This window comes from Solanum verrucosum, unplaced genomic scaffold, assembly GCF_900185275.1.
Source record: "Solanum verrucosum unplaced genomic scaffold, falcon-dt-bn FXZP01000022.1, whole genome shotgun sequence".
NCBI lineage: Eukaryota > Viridiplantae > Streptophyta > Magnoliopsida > Solanales > Solanaceae > Solanum > Solanum verrucosum.
The window spans coordinates 3,092,674-3,106,076 of record NW_026020086.1 but is presented as its reverse complement, the minus strand read 5'-3'; the positions used below and the strand labels follow the sequence as shown (position 1 = coordinate 3,106,076).

The following is a 13,403-nucleotide window of genomic DNA, read 5'->3' as shown; positions in this document are numbered from 1 at the left end:
TCTGAGGAAGGGATGCACCGCAAGGTGGATGCTGATGTAGATAGTCTACTCTTTACGAGCATTAGTGATTGTTTCCACTACTCGAACCTGTGATAAAACATTAGTTTCAGCCATGAAAAAGATTGACTTGGACCAAAGCAACAAAAATGATTTTATTTATTACAACTTGAACCAATAACTTTTGCATCAAATTGGCCAGAAAATCAATGACTGGATATAAGTACAAAATTTGGGCTACATTGTATGATTATATTCAAGATACAGCAGAAATACAAAAGTGTCATAATCTAATAGTAGCAAAGGAACATGAATGTAGGCCAAAATGAGTCACTTCAATGTATCTACTAGTTCAATGTAATAAACACTTCATCATAAATTCTCTCAACTCCTTTGAAGTAGTCAATGCTTCATCAACCATAATCATAATTATAATGTGATGATTGGGATCTTTCCGCGTCTAGATAGAAATTTCAAATTTAATCGAACTCTCAAAATTGGAAAATCTCTTATTAGAGAGCGTTTTTGCACTCTTCACTGTCAGTTATAAGGAGTGTTCAACTAATCATCTATTATTGTATAAGACTATGATATTATTAATAAGCAGAGGCATATCTAAGGGAGGTCACTGGGTTCACGTGGACCCATGGTCCCCTCCCGAGATTATATATAGTAGTGTTATATTTAAAAAAAATATTGAAATATAGATGTGTGAACTCACACGTGAAGTATCACATAATGCAATTATGACTGGGTGCACCTCTCTCCGCGAGGTTAGAAATTTGAATTTTATATTTATCTTGTTTTATTTTTCTTTCTAAAATTAGATAACACTTCTCTAAGTGGTAATTGGTAATTAATTTTAGACCTAAAATTTTAACGGTTTTCAGTAGTAAAAACCTAAATGTCAAACCGATTAAATTTATATCATAGATCAACTTTTTTATAACAGTGCACTCATCATCTCAAAATCCGGAATACGCCTCTGTTAATAAGTGGGCCTATTCAGTATGATTTGAATTAGTCGTATCAGTGAATTTTGAATATCGTAAAAAGAAAAAGAAAAAAAAAGTAGTCAATGTTTTGTGTCAAGTTGTCTTCAATACAAAAGACAAACAAAGACAAGTTGGCAAGTTTTAAGCCATGCCTTAGCCAACTCTTCCATGGCTCCCCACATATTAAATCAACGTGGTTGATCCTTTTATACTTAAAAGCTTAGATTCTTTTTCTTTTTTCACTCGATATTCGGTATTTATATTAAGACTTTCTTATGAAAAAATATTCATAACTCGAATTTATGATCTTTGCTTCAGATACTTGTTTTTTTTTATTTATTTTCCATTCAATATTTAGTTTCTGTATTGGGACTTCAACTCATCCGAATTCACATGGTATAAAATCTATTAAAAGATCACTTCGTATCATAATGTTTTCATGCTCAAAATTCGAATTCGAAATATCTGGTTGAGATTCTTGTTATGCTAAAATCTTTTTAGTTGATTCCATAGCTTTCTACAACCTGGATATAAAAGAAGAAAAGCAAAGATTGTATTTTTGTGTGTTGGGGATTTGTGCCTTTACTTGCTCTTTAATGTCCCCTCTATTTAATGCCTTACCCAACACATGCATGGGCTCTTTACCTTTTTATATGTAAGACCCAATCAACTCTTTACTGCTTTTCTATCCGATCCAAAATAAGTGTTGTTTTAGCTCATTTTATATTTACTTTAAAAAAATAGTAAATACAAAATTATAGTTCCTTTATTTTATTAATTGAATTGTTGAGACATTTTTCAAATTAACTTAATTGTTCAATTTTCAAGACTATTTTTAGAATGTTCTTTCAATTTGACCATTCATTAGTTAGTATTGGAATTAGTTACTCCCTCCATCCCAGTTTATTTGACTTACTTTTTTTTTAAATCAGTTCCAAAAAAAAAAGACACATTTCTATATTGAGTAATAATTTAACTATAAAATGTCCATTTTACCCTTAATGAAATGATTTACAGCCACACAAATTTCTATTATTCATTTTGGACCACAAGTTTTAAAAGTCTTTCCTACTTTCTTAAACTTCGTGCCGAATCAAACTACCTCACATAAAATGGGACGGAGGAAGTATTAATTAATGTTTAGTTATTTTAATCATAAATTTGACAATAACTAACAAAGGTAAAAATGGAAAGTTATTCCTAATTTATGTCTTAATCTTCTTTTCTTAAAGGGTGTGAAACACCTCATTAATTCAATTAATTGGAAATGAAGGGAGTAGTTTATTAAGTTTCTCTTATTTGAGAAAGGAATGCCAATATTAAATTTTGGGGTACAAAATGTGATAATTAAATGGAGACATAGGGGTTGTTACCTAAAAGTGCCTTTATAAATCTTGTTTTCTTGTGGGAGGTAAAATTACAGGAATAGCCAAACAAGATAGGGTTAGGAGATCGTATAAAAATCAAGAATTTTGTTAAGGGTGTTTGAATTTTTAAAAAGTAAATAATTTTTCGATGACCGAATACATTATTCACCATCCATATAATTTGATGAGTTACCTAATATGGAAAAATCCTTTTGGCCAGAAAATTTGGTCAGGATTTGGCTAGAATGATATTTTACCTATGTTATTTTACTTTTTAAAACATTTTTACCCTTTTAGCTTTAATATCTTTTAATTAAACAATGAAAAAAAGATCAGTTTATTTTAAAATGAAAAAAATATCATAAACTTTTTCAATTTCTGGCCAAATTTTCTAGTCATTTAGCATTACCCACTTAATATTAAGTTTCACGAAAGAAAATTTTCAAATATTATTATAGTAATCGATAATAGTAAAGCAAGTTTCACTAAACTGATACTCCCTCCGTCCCATTTTATATGTCACATTTTTACGTTGCACTTGCATTAAGAAATGAGGTAATTTTACCCTTCTACCCTTATTTAATTTTTTCGGAACTCAAGTTTTCAATCAATGAATATGAATTAATTTATTTTGATTAATTAATTTAACCAATGAACATGTATCATTTACTTAGTTTTTTTAAGTTGGTCAAATGTATATATTTTCAAGGCTAATAACTCACAAGGGTAAAAAAGGAACAATATGATAATTTATGCATTGATTTTATGAAATGTCAAGTATTATGGACCAATTATTTATAGAAAGAAATGACATATAAAATGAGGCGGATGGAGTATATATTAATAATTACCTAAAAGTGCCTTTACTAATTTTGTTTTCTTATATTAGATAAAATTACTAGAATATCCCCAATCAAGATAGGGGTGGGGTACAAATTGCTAATAATGTATTGACAAAAAAATAATAAGTGAGTGAAAAAAAAGGTGATATTATAAAATATATTTTTAGAGTTTTGTTTAGAGGGAACATGTAAGCATGGTACTAAAAAAGCCTGCATATCTACAAAAAGATGAGCAAAATATAAATTAAAATAAAAGGCATGTTCTGATTTGTCCTTTAATAACTTGTTCAAATAGGCACTCACATAAAGGTGTTAACATTCCATTTTATTATTGTTTAATCAAAATTTAATCTTAGTTTATTTGATTGATTAAAAAGTAAGATCTATAAAGTTGATGCATCTTAATTATTTTATTAGTAAACTAAAAATAATTAATTAGCTAGTTGCTTCATTAGGTGGTTAATATAACTTTTTGTTGTTGTTTGTATCCTGTCCATAAAAGATATTATTCTTTATGTTGTCACATACACATATACAAGAGTTGAATTTTATAAATTAATTTTCACAATAACTTCATATTAATATATCACGATAAATGAGTTTACTTACGGTTGAATATTTATAAATATTTTTATTTTATACATATATAAGATTTGAGCAAAAGTTATTGAGTATATAGATCATAGGTGATACTCTAGATTCATCCATTAACTATTAAAATAATTAAAAATTAGGGATGAATAAATTCTAGCTAAACAACAAAATTCGTTGTTAATTATTTAGCAACGAATTAGGGACGAACTGTGATAGCTACAAGCAATCTAGCAACGAATCGATGATGAAAAAGGTGTTGTTACAATTAAATGGTGACTTTTTACACATTTCTAAAAGTGAAAAGGTGCATTATTAATCTTTTTTCTTGAGAAGCAACTCTTTTTACTTTTTAAATGTTTACGTAACTAAAATGGTCCTACTTTTACTTTTTTATTTTTTATTGGTGAAAATATGATTGATTGATTCTGGGGGGGGGGAGGGGGGGGGGGGCTGTGTATTAGGTTAAAAGAACACTTTAGTCTTGATTAATAATTAAAGAATGCTTTGATGCTGACTAATAATGAGTATTATTTAAATCATCCCATTATTAAAACTGAAACAATTATTTTTAACAACATGACTGGATAATATTAACACCAAAAAAAATTGCAGTTCATTTTACTAATATAGTATATTATGCATTATTTACTAGAAGAGGGCATATATATAAAGATCTACTAAAAAAAATAGTATATGTTACATATATGATTTTGGTATTTTCTTGAAAAAAACCTTCTTTATGTATACTCTAATCTTCAAGTAAGATTTAATTATAAGTTTGAAGTTTTATTTCTTGATAATTGAGTGTAATATCAATTATTTGACTTTGATTTTTTATAAGTGAAAATAGAACAATGCTTTTACAATAAAGGGTTTGATATTTGTTCTTTGATTCAACACACATATGTTGAGTATGGTGTACGCGTTGATATTATTACTTTCTATCGAGCTATATATATTATTATAAGTACTTAATCAAATCGTCAAATTTTTTATTTTTCTTGATTTTTTTTTCAATATTCAGTTTTACATATATTTTTTTTTTTCTAAAGGTTATAGTAAAGTGAATAGTATCCCTTCATCTCAAATTAAAGATTTTGAGTTTGAAATATTATATCATATTTCATCTTTTTCGATATGAATTTAAATTAATCAGGCACCAGATAAAAAAATAATTATAACATATAAATAAAATGTGAAATATTAGTTGCTTCCATTTGATTTTATCTGTCGGCGCAGAAGGGCTTATCACTTTTTTTTTCTTTTTCTTCTTCTAGAAAATTATTATTTGGCTTTTTAGTTCAAACTTTCCATTTAATTTGACTTTATAAAGTTTTTTTTTCTTTTTCTAAAACGCGTTTTATTTATACTTTTACCAAAAAGTCATGTTTTGTTATCAATCATTATTATGATGTGCATGAATGAGATAAGATAAGAATACATGAGTCTTAACGTTTGGCCTTTTTAATTTTTTTTTATATATTTTCTTAATTAAAGAATAATTAAATGTATTAAGGTTTCGTTATTTATACAACAATAACAATATATCTGATATAATTATACATGTAGGGTTTTGAGAAATAGTGATCTTAGAAGGTATAAAAATCATTTTTGATAAACAGTCGATTCAACGAAAGGCATATATCAAAGAGTTTGAAGAAAGAAACACATCATTGAAGAGGCCTCAAGAAATATTATAAATAGTACGACAAAGTATTCTAAAAAAAGAAGAAAGGGTAATTACAACAAAATAATACTATAATTGATATTTTATTTGTACAAGTATTCTGATCACTTTATTTGTATTTCTTTTAAGTATATTAATAAATTATTCATCCATATGTCTTTTTTTTTAATTCCTAATTCTGATAGTGAATTAGGATAAACTAATATAAATATGAACATAAAAATGTGGGACAATTTTATGGTTGTCGCTAAATTGCTACAAGACAAGGATTAAAAATAAAATCATAATTATATATGTCGAAGTATCATGAGTGACGGAGCTAAAATTATCACTAACAAAAATCAAAATATAAAAAAAGTATATACAAAATATTATTGAGATCGATATTCAAATATAGTATATATATATATACCTTAAAGTAGAATTTGACTTAATTATATAGTGTAATTTTTTGACGAAGTAAAGTCAATTTACAGATCTCCTTCGCGAAAGATACTTTCAACTTTGATATCAATATTATTTTGATATAACATGTAAAATTACACTTCTAACATAGATTTATTTTACATAATCAATATATATCCTTTTAAATGGTTTAAATTCAGAAGAATATAATCCACAAAATTGCTTGGGAGTAATGAAACAACTAAGAAAATACAAAATGACATTATATTCTTCCAACAACTAGCAAGAACTCTAACAATAATATTTAATTTATGCGGGAGGAGAAATTTGAAGCAATGATAAAGTTCGTGTGATTTATAGGTTACGACTTGAATCATAAAAATCGTCGCTAATATTTGTATTATAATAAACTATCTACATCATATCTAACGCAATATAATTTTTATAATTCTGCTAACAAGAAAAGCTTTGTACATCAAAATTAATTAATAAAAATGTCATAGCAGATAAAGACAGATGAAATAGTGGGGTTTGGTAATTAGGTAAAAGAGTGAAAAATATGTACTATATAATATAGAGTAATATATTTATAATAATGTATATAAAGAAAATAGAGTGGTTGAGAGAGTAGTTTGTCTTTATATTAAAAAGGTTGATTTGACACAAGCAATAGGACAAATAATATTGTAATAGCTTTAGCTTTTTACAAGTAGTTGCAGCATATAATAAAGTTGTAAAGGCAATATTTAAACTACTTTTTTCTGATCAAAAATAAAATATTCTTTTTTCAGACAGACATGTGGTAGCTTTCTTTGCCAAAGAATATCATCAACATATATACATGTTTGTTGATAAATTATTTTACATAATTTACAATAGCCCCATAAACTATATTCAAATTTCAATTTCTTCCTTTAGAGTTTGAATAATGCTATAATCACCCTTTTATGAGTTTCTTGAACTTAGTGATGCTTTGACTCGACGTGGTGAGAAAGTCATCAGTTCGAACTTGACCTAATTAAACTCAATGTGAGAACGGATTAGACATGAATAGGTAAAAATAGTTCCTATGTGCTATTAAAGGAAATAAGAAATTAATTTTATCGAATTCTTTCAGGTTCAAAACAAAATTTGTTTAAGATTTTGATGCATACTTTAAGAAAAACATTAGCATGTATTATAAGAATTGTTTGGCTAATTAATATTTTTTTAATTTTTTAAAATAATATTTATTCTGGACTAACTTAACTTGGAGAACAACACTTATTATAGACCAGATGAAGAATAATAATAATTATTATTATTTGTCTCTTTATCTTTTTCTTTGTGGCAATAATAAAGGCTACTTGCATGGAGTGGTTGGAGAAAGGCAATATTGGAGTTTTATGATAAACTTATTATATGATACAACCCATTTAACAAATTAGTGGATTCAACAAGTCCATTTGGCCCTATCCATTAAGGATAGTTTGGTTTAAAGACGAATTATGCATATATTAATAATGCAAAGATTTTTTTTGTTGAATGTTTAGTATGTTAATATATTAGAAATTAAAATACAATGTGATGTAAGTATGTGTTTACTTTTTAAAACGAAATAGAAGTCCGTTTACTACTATGAGGGTTAGTTGTGTTAATTTATAGTTTTTTTTCCATATAATATAAATATTGATGCTCTTCTTTTATATTTTGCTCATTATTACTCATGTCATGTTATGTTTAGTTTGTACTAATATTTTCTATTTGAGGGTGATATATTTCTAAAAATATTACAACTATGACATATTTCATACATAAAGGAACAAAAAAACATTTTAACTAATTAAAGTTAAATGTATTAATTCTTATTAATATAAGGATCAAAATATATTTTTTCAATAATCGAGGGACCAAAAGTGTTATTCTCTTCTTCTTTGATGTACCTTTATAACAATAATTATTTTCAGTATAATTTCGCAATGAGGTTTGGAATGGTGCGTACGCAACCTTACTCGTGAAGGTACGTAAAGTGGTTGTTTTCGATAAACTCTCGATTCAAGTACAGTATGATAAAATCAAGTTTGAAAGGAAAAATATGATAATAACGGAGTCATGTTGAACATAATAGAGAAGAGAACAGTCGCAACAACACATAATTTTATATCATAGTAAAAAATATTAATATTCATTTTTCTCTAGAGGTATTCTCAATCTCTAATATATTAATCTTAATAGTTTCCCCTCCATCACTTTCAAAAGTTGCTTTCAAGAGCCAAATGTGTATATATATATTCAATATAAGAGGCTACCCTATTGAATTAAAGAAAAACAACATCTAGGTATACTAGCAATTAATTGTTAGAAGACTAAAATTTCCCTTTGACATTCAAAAAAATGTATGCTTTTTGCCTTTTGCATAGTGGGATTTTATTACAAAACAACAAAACTACAAGTAGCTATCTTTTTGACTTCTTTGGAACATCCCATTTAATTATTTTTTGTGTGCATAATTTACATCACAATTATGTATACCCACAAAACTATATGGCATACATGCACCATAGTCATTATTGCAAAGTAATAAAGAAAGACCTAACATATTGTCATATTTGTAGTTTCACAATAAACGTTAAATAAAATAGATAGTTCATATAACTAAAAAATGTGATGAAATGAATACAATTAAAAATCTATAATACATTCAAAATATTGTCTTCACCGACTTTATAAGATCTTACCTTCATCACGATATTAGTGACTTAGCTTCTCCGCTCTTTCCACACGATCTTTTGAATAAAGAGAGAAAGTAAGGAGCTAGGCGAGTGGGTATAGAAGGTTGGTGATCATCCGCTATGAAAGGCTAAGTTTTCGGTCTAGTGATTGGTCTTCTTATCAATCTTTCGCAATCTTCATCCATGAAGGGTGAGTCAAGATTGAGACTTAAAGATCAAATCAAAAGACATAGTCAATAAACAACATGTTTATATACTATATTGTATTATCCTTAATCAGAAGTTTCAATTCGAGCCTCTAAGTTGGAATGAAAAAAAGCTTATGTGATACTAATTTAAGTTAATCAAATCAATGACCGCCGAATAGTTAATTTTGTCCTCTTTCTCTTATTTTTCAGTAATCACTTTATAGAGAAGTATTTCAATACGAACTTATTTCCCTTTGAGAAGATTCTTTCTTCTTTTAGATGAAAGACTTGTTGGCAAGTGGAGCATTTTGATAGGCAAATATGTGCATGATTTTAATGTTATTGGCCAATATTGCATTGATGGTGTTGTGGTAGGGACAAATGTGAAGCCAATTAGTTAATTTAAAATTAAAAAAAAAACAATCAATAAATGTGAACACATGCATGGTCTTATAGTCAATCCTCAATAGACTGACTAATAAAGAAGATATTATTAGTATGTCAAGTCTATCACCACATTATTTCATTCACAAATAAACCACATACATTTTACCCTAAAATAGGAAAATCATGAGGAAATTCGTCTATGATCTATCGCAAAATAATATATAGGTAATAATAATAAGAGAAAAGGGATTGATATACCCCTTAACTTTGATATTTAGAGTTGATATATCCCTCGTTATGAAAGTAACTCATATATATTCTTGCCGTTATACAAATGGCTCACATGTGCCCTTACCGTTACAATAAGAACTCACATATACCCTTCATCTAACGGAAGTGAAAAAATTAGTTTTAAAAATAACACGTGTGAGGAGGATCAAATATACCCTATATGAATTATATTTTTTTCAAAAAAATAATTAAAAAATTAAATTAAAATTTATTTTTTCACTTCTAATAGAGGAAAATGGTATATGTGAGTCATTTGTATAACAATAGGGGTATATATGAGTCACTTTCATAACGAGGGTATATCAACTCTAAATGATAAAGTTGAGGGGTAATCAACCCTCTTCCCTAATAATAATAATATACTCCCTCTGTCCCTAATTACTTGTCTACTTTTGAATTGACACACCTATTAAGAAAATAATTAATGACATAGTGAGTTTACCATTTTACCCCTATTAATTATGAAGTGGATGAAAAGTTCTATATTTTTCAAAATAATTAGTCATTTAATTGAGGGTATAATAGGTAAAAAGAATTTGTCCTTTCTTGATTTGTCAAAATGGACAAGTAATTAGGAACAACTATAAAAGAAAAAGTTGACAAGTAATTAGGAACAGAGGAAGTACTCAATATGGGTCCATTAACAACAAAAATACTAAAAAGATACATATCATCACTCTGTCATCTCGATACACATCTTTAAACGCGTATTATTTTCAATTATGTACTTACAACACAAAAATGGAGGGAAGCAAGATAACAACACTTTGTCATGTTACTTATTTGCTTCGCCCCCCTCCCCCACCCCCACCCCCACCCCACCCCCACGCCACACACACTTTGTCATTGTTGTTTGTTAAAGTTGTGTGGATACAATTTTGCAATTAATTCGGCGGAGAAAGTGGGGTTAAGGATATGGGGGAGATTTATTACACATTACATTAATTGTTTGTATAGTGATAGTTTTGTTTTGTTTTTGTTTGTTTTTTAACCAAATAATATAGTGGTCTCCACATTCAAGCTCCTTATAATGTGCATTAAAGAGGTCGGTTGTCTGTTTTTTTTTTTTTTTTTTTTTTTTTTTTACATTTGATATCTATTTTGAAATTTGATTAAATTGAATTTATATGTGGTAAAACCTAATTTCAGTGAAAGACGTCTTGGGTGCGTAGGGGAGGGAAGGGAGCATATTTCCAACATAACTTTTTTTTATTTAGAGACTCAAACTTAAAATCTCTGAAAGGTAAAATTGATTCATAAAGGATGAAAAGATTTTAGCTATCGTCTGGTTCAACCAACCGTATGTCCTGATGCATTTGCCACTAACTTGATTGCTTCTCGTCTTTAATCTAGGTTCACCTTGGCCCACTCTACGTATTGTTTGATTCGATCACTATTATCATAATTTTTTTAATTTTAAAATTTGAATTCAAAATTTATGATAAATAATTTTTTTTAAAAAAATTGTATCTTTTATCACACTCTTTGATGATCTGGAGAAAATTCTTTGTAATTTCCTCTGAATAAAATGTCAACAATAAATCATTTCTAGTTTCTATCAATTCCTATCACTTTCTTCATGAATTTAAGACTCTGCCGTCCTAAGTAGGTTAAATATTTTATTTTTAAAAAATGGTCCATATATAACAGGGCTGACTAAGAAAAGTCTTTACAATATTAATTATAATAATTTATTACAAAACCTACCTTATTAAATTTTGCATTTGTCTTATGTCATCTATATGTAACTCTCCAAGAAAATTATCTTAATTGATAAAAGTTGTTATAATTGACTTGGAGATCACGCGTTTGAATTTTGAAAATAGTCTCTTATAAAAATATAGAGAGTAAAATTAAGTATTAATAGATATTTATTGTTAAACCTTTTACCAAATCATGCGGCACTAGGGTTGTTCACCATACACAATTTGATTCAGTAGGTACTAAAAACTTTGGTTCAGTAATTTTGATTTTTGACTTTCAAAAAACGTTATATTATTACCATATAAAATTACTTCGGTAATTTTAAGTTTGATTTAGTTATTTTGCAGTGTAGTAAGTTGGTAATAATAATTTGTTCGACTTCGACCTATATAATAGAAAATTGTAACTTGGGTTTTTCAAAAACATCTCAATTAAACCATATTAATACCTTACACACATTGAAATACTTGAAATAAGTATTCTCTTCGTTAATCAATTACACAAATGATATTTCAATCCAGATAGGAGTAGTTAAATTCAAATAACATGTAAACAATTAATTTTGTACAAATTATAATTTATATATTTGTTAATAATATGATAATATATATGAATTGTATATATAACTATATATTTTAATATGATATTCAATATTTTGTAAGGGATAAGGGTCTGAAAAATACCCCACCTTTGGTCGGATTTGTTGTTGCGATACTAAACTTTCATGAGGACCTATTACCTCCCTAGACTATTTAATACCGTATTTTTTACCCGCTGAACTATTTTATAGTGTATTTTAAAGGTATATATGTGCCCACGTGGACACATTACTATTTATAATTTTGCATTATTTTTTATGTCCACGTGGGCAAATATATATGTTTAAAATACAGTATTAAATAGTCTAGGGAAGTAATAGGTCCTCATGAAAGTTTAGTATCGCAACAGCAAATCCGACTAAAGTTGATGTATTTTTCATATCCTTATCTCAATTTGCAAAGTAACTAACACCCCCAAGAATCTAGTCTAAACAGGTACAAGAGCTACTAAGAGTACAACTAGATATAATAAATAAAAGACACAGCTTCCACCATGTGGAAGGAAAGAAAAAAGTTGCTGGAGAATTTCTTCGTCTTCACCTAATGGAACATCACCAACCTGCATCCAGTCTATGTCAAAAAACATAGCAAGTGTATTATCAGTACAAGCACACGTACTGGTAGGCATCATTGGTCAACCCGACGCCCACCACATAATATAGGAACCAACTAGTAAGATCATGAGATAAAACCACTCGCTTCTCCACCTTTACCCTCTCTCGAAATACCTCTGAATTACACTAGCACTCTAACTACTAACCATCTTTTCAGTCAACCTACTTACTAGGTACTTGGTCATAGCCTAACCATTCTAACACATAGAAAATCCCCAAATACAACTACAAGCATTCTAACTAACCGCTCACGTCACACCCTTACTTTTTCTTCATATTACCCAACCCTGGCCACATAGTACATTACGTCAAGCTTTCTAACCACTAAACACAAATTCATCTCTCCACAATGAAATCCACCTAAGAATTTACATCGCGTACATTATCTCTACTTCTCACCCTTGCAACATACGAACAACCCTTGCTCTTAAGTTTTACGACCCTTGAACCCGTGGCCGCCCGATTCATCCAACAACCACATACACAACAAGTTCACCCAACACAAAAGAACAATTAGATATAAGTCCTCATAACCACACGACCACTCCGGGGAATTACAATATCATTTATCATTACAAACCACATTCAATGTCACAATCCTCAAAGTACACAATTATGTCAAGTCATTGGTCCTCTCATGGAACCCAAACTGTTAGCATACCGGAACGTGGTATCCGATCCAAAGATTATGCCGAAACGTGGTAACCGATCCCATAACTATGCCGGAACGTGGCAACTGATCCAAGTTAGTGTGTTGGAATGCAACACCCGATCCACAATCACAATCACAATGTATATTATCACAATCATACAACAAAAGGTGATTTATAGCATATAGTTCTTCGTTCATACTAATTCACATTAGGCGTGATTAACATGCTTCGTTCACATACATGCACGTATCACAATGAAGCAAGAACAACCCACAACACACAATCATAGAACCACAACCATCACCAATGAACTACTCATCCACGCATATCATGTAAGCATTAATCCAACCATAGTTAGCCCAGTTCATC

At 28.7% G+C, this 13,403-nt stretch overlaps 2 protein-coding genes across 5 annotated transcripts in view; both read right to left on the bottom strand.

Annotated features, from left to right (window-relative positions):
• LOC125824494 (preprotein translocase subunit SCY1, chloroplastic) overlaps window positions 1-13,403 on the bottom strand; it is a 390,387-nt gene that overhangs the window by 17,757 nt on the left and 359,227 nt on the right. The window lies entirely within an intron of this gene.
• The window catches only part of LOC125824507 (xylose isomerase), a 470,700-nt gene that overhangs the window by 164,588 nt on the left and 292,709 nt on the right, over window positions 1-13,403 (bottom strand). The gene's annotated exons all lie outside the window — the stretch shown is intronic.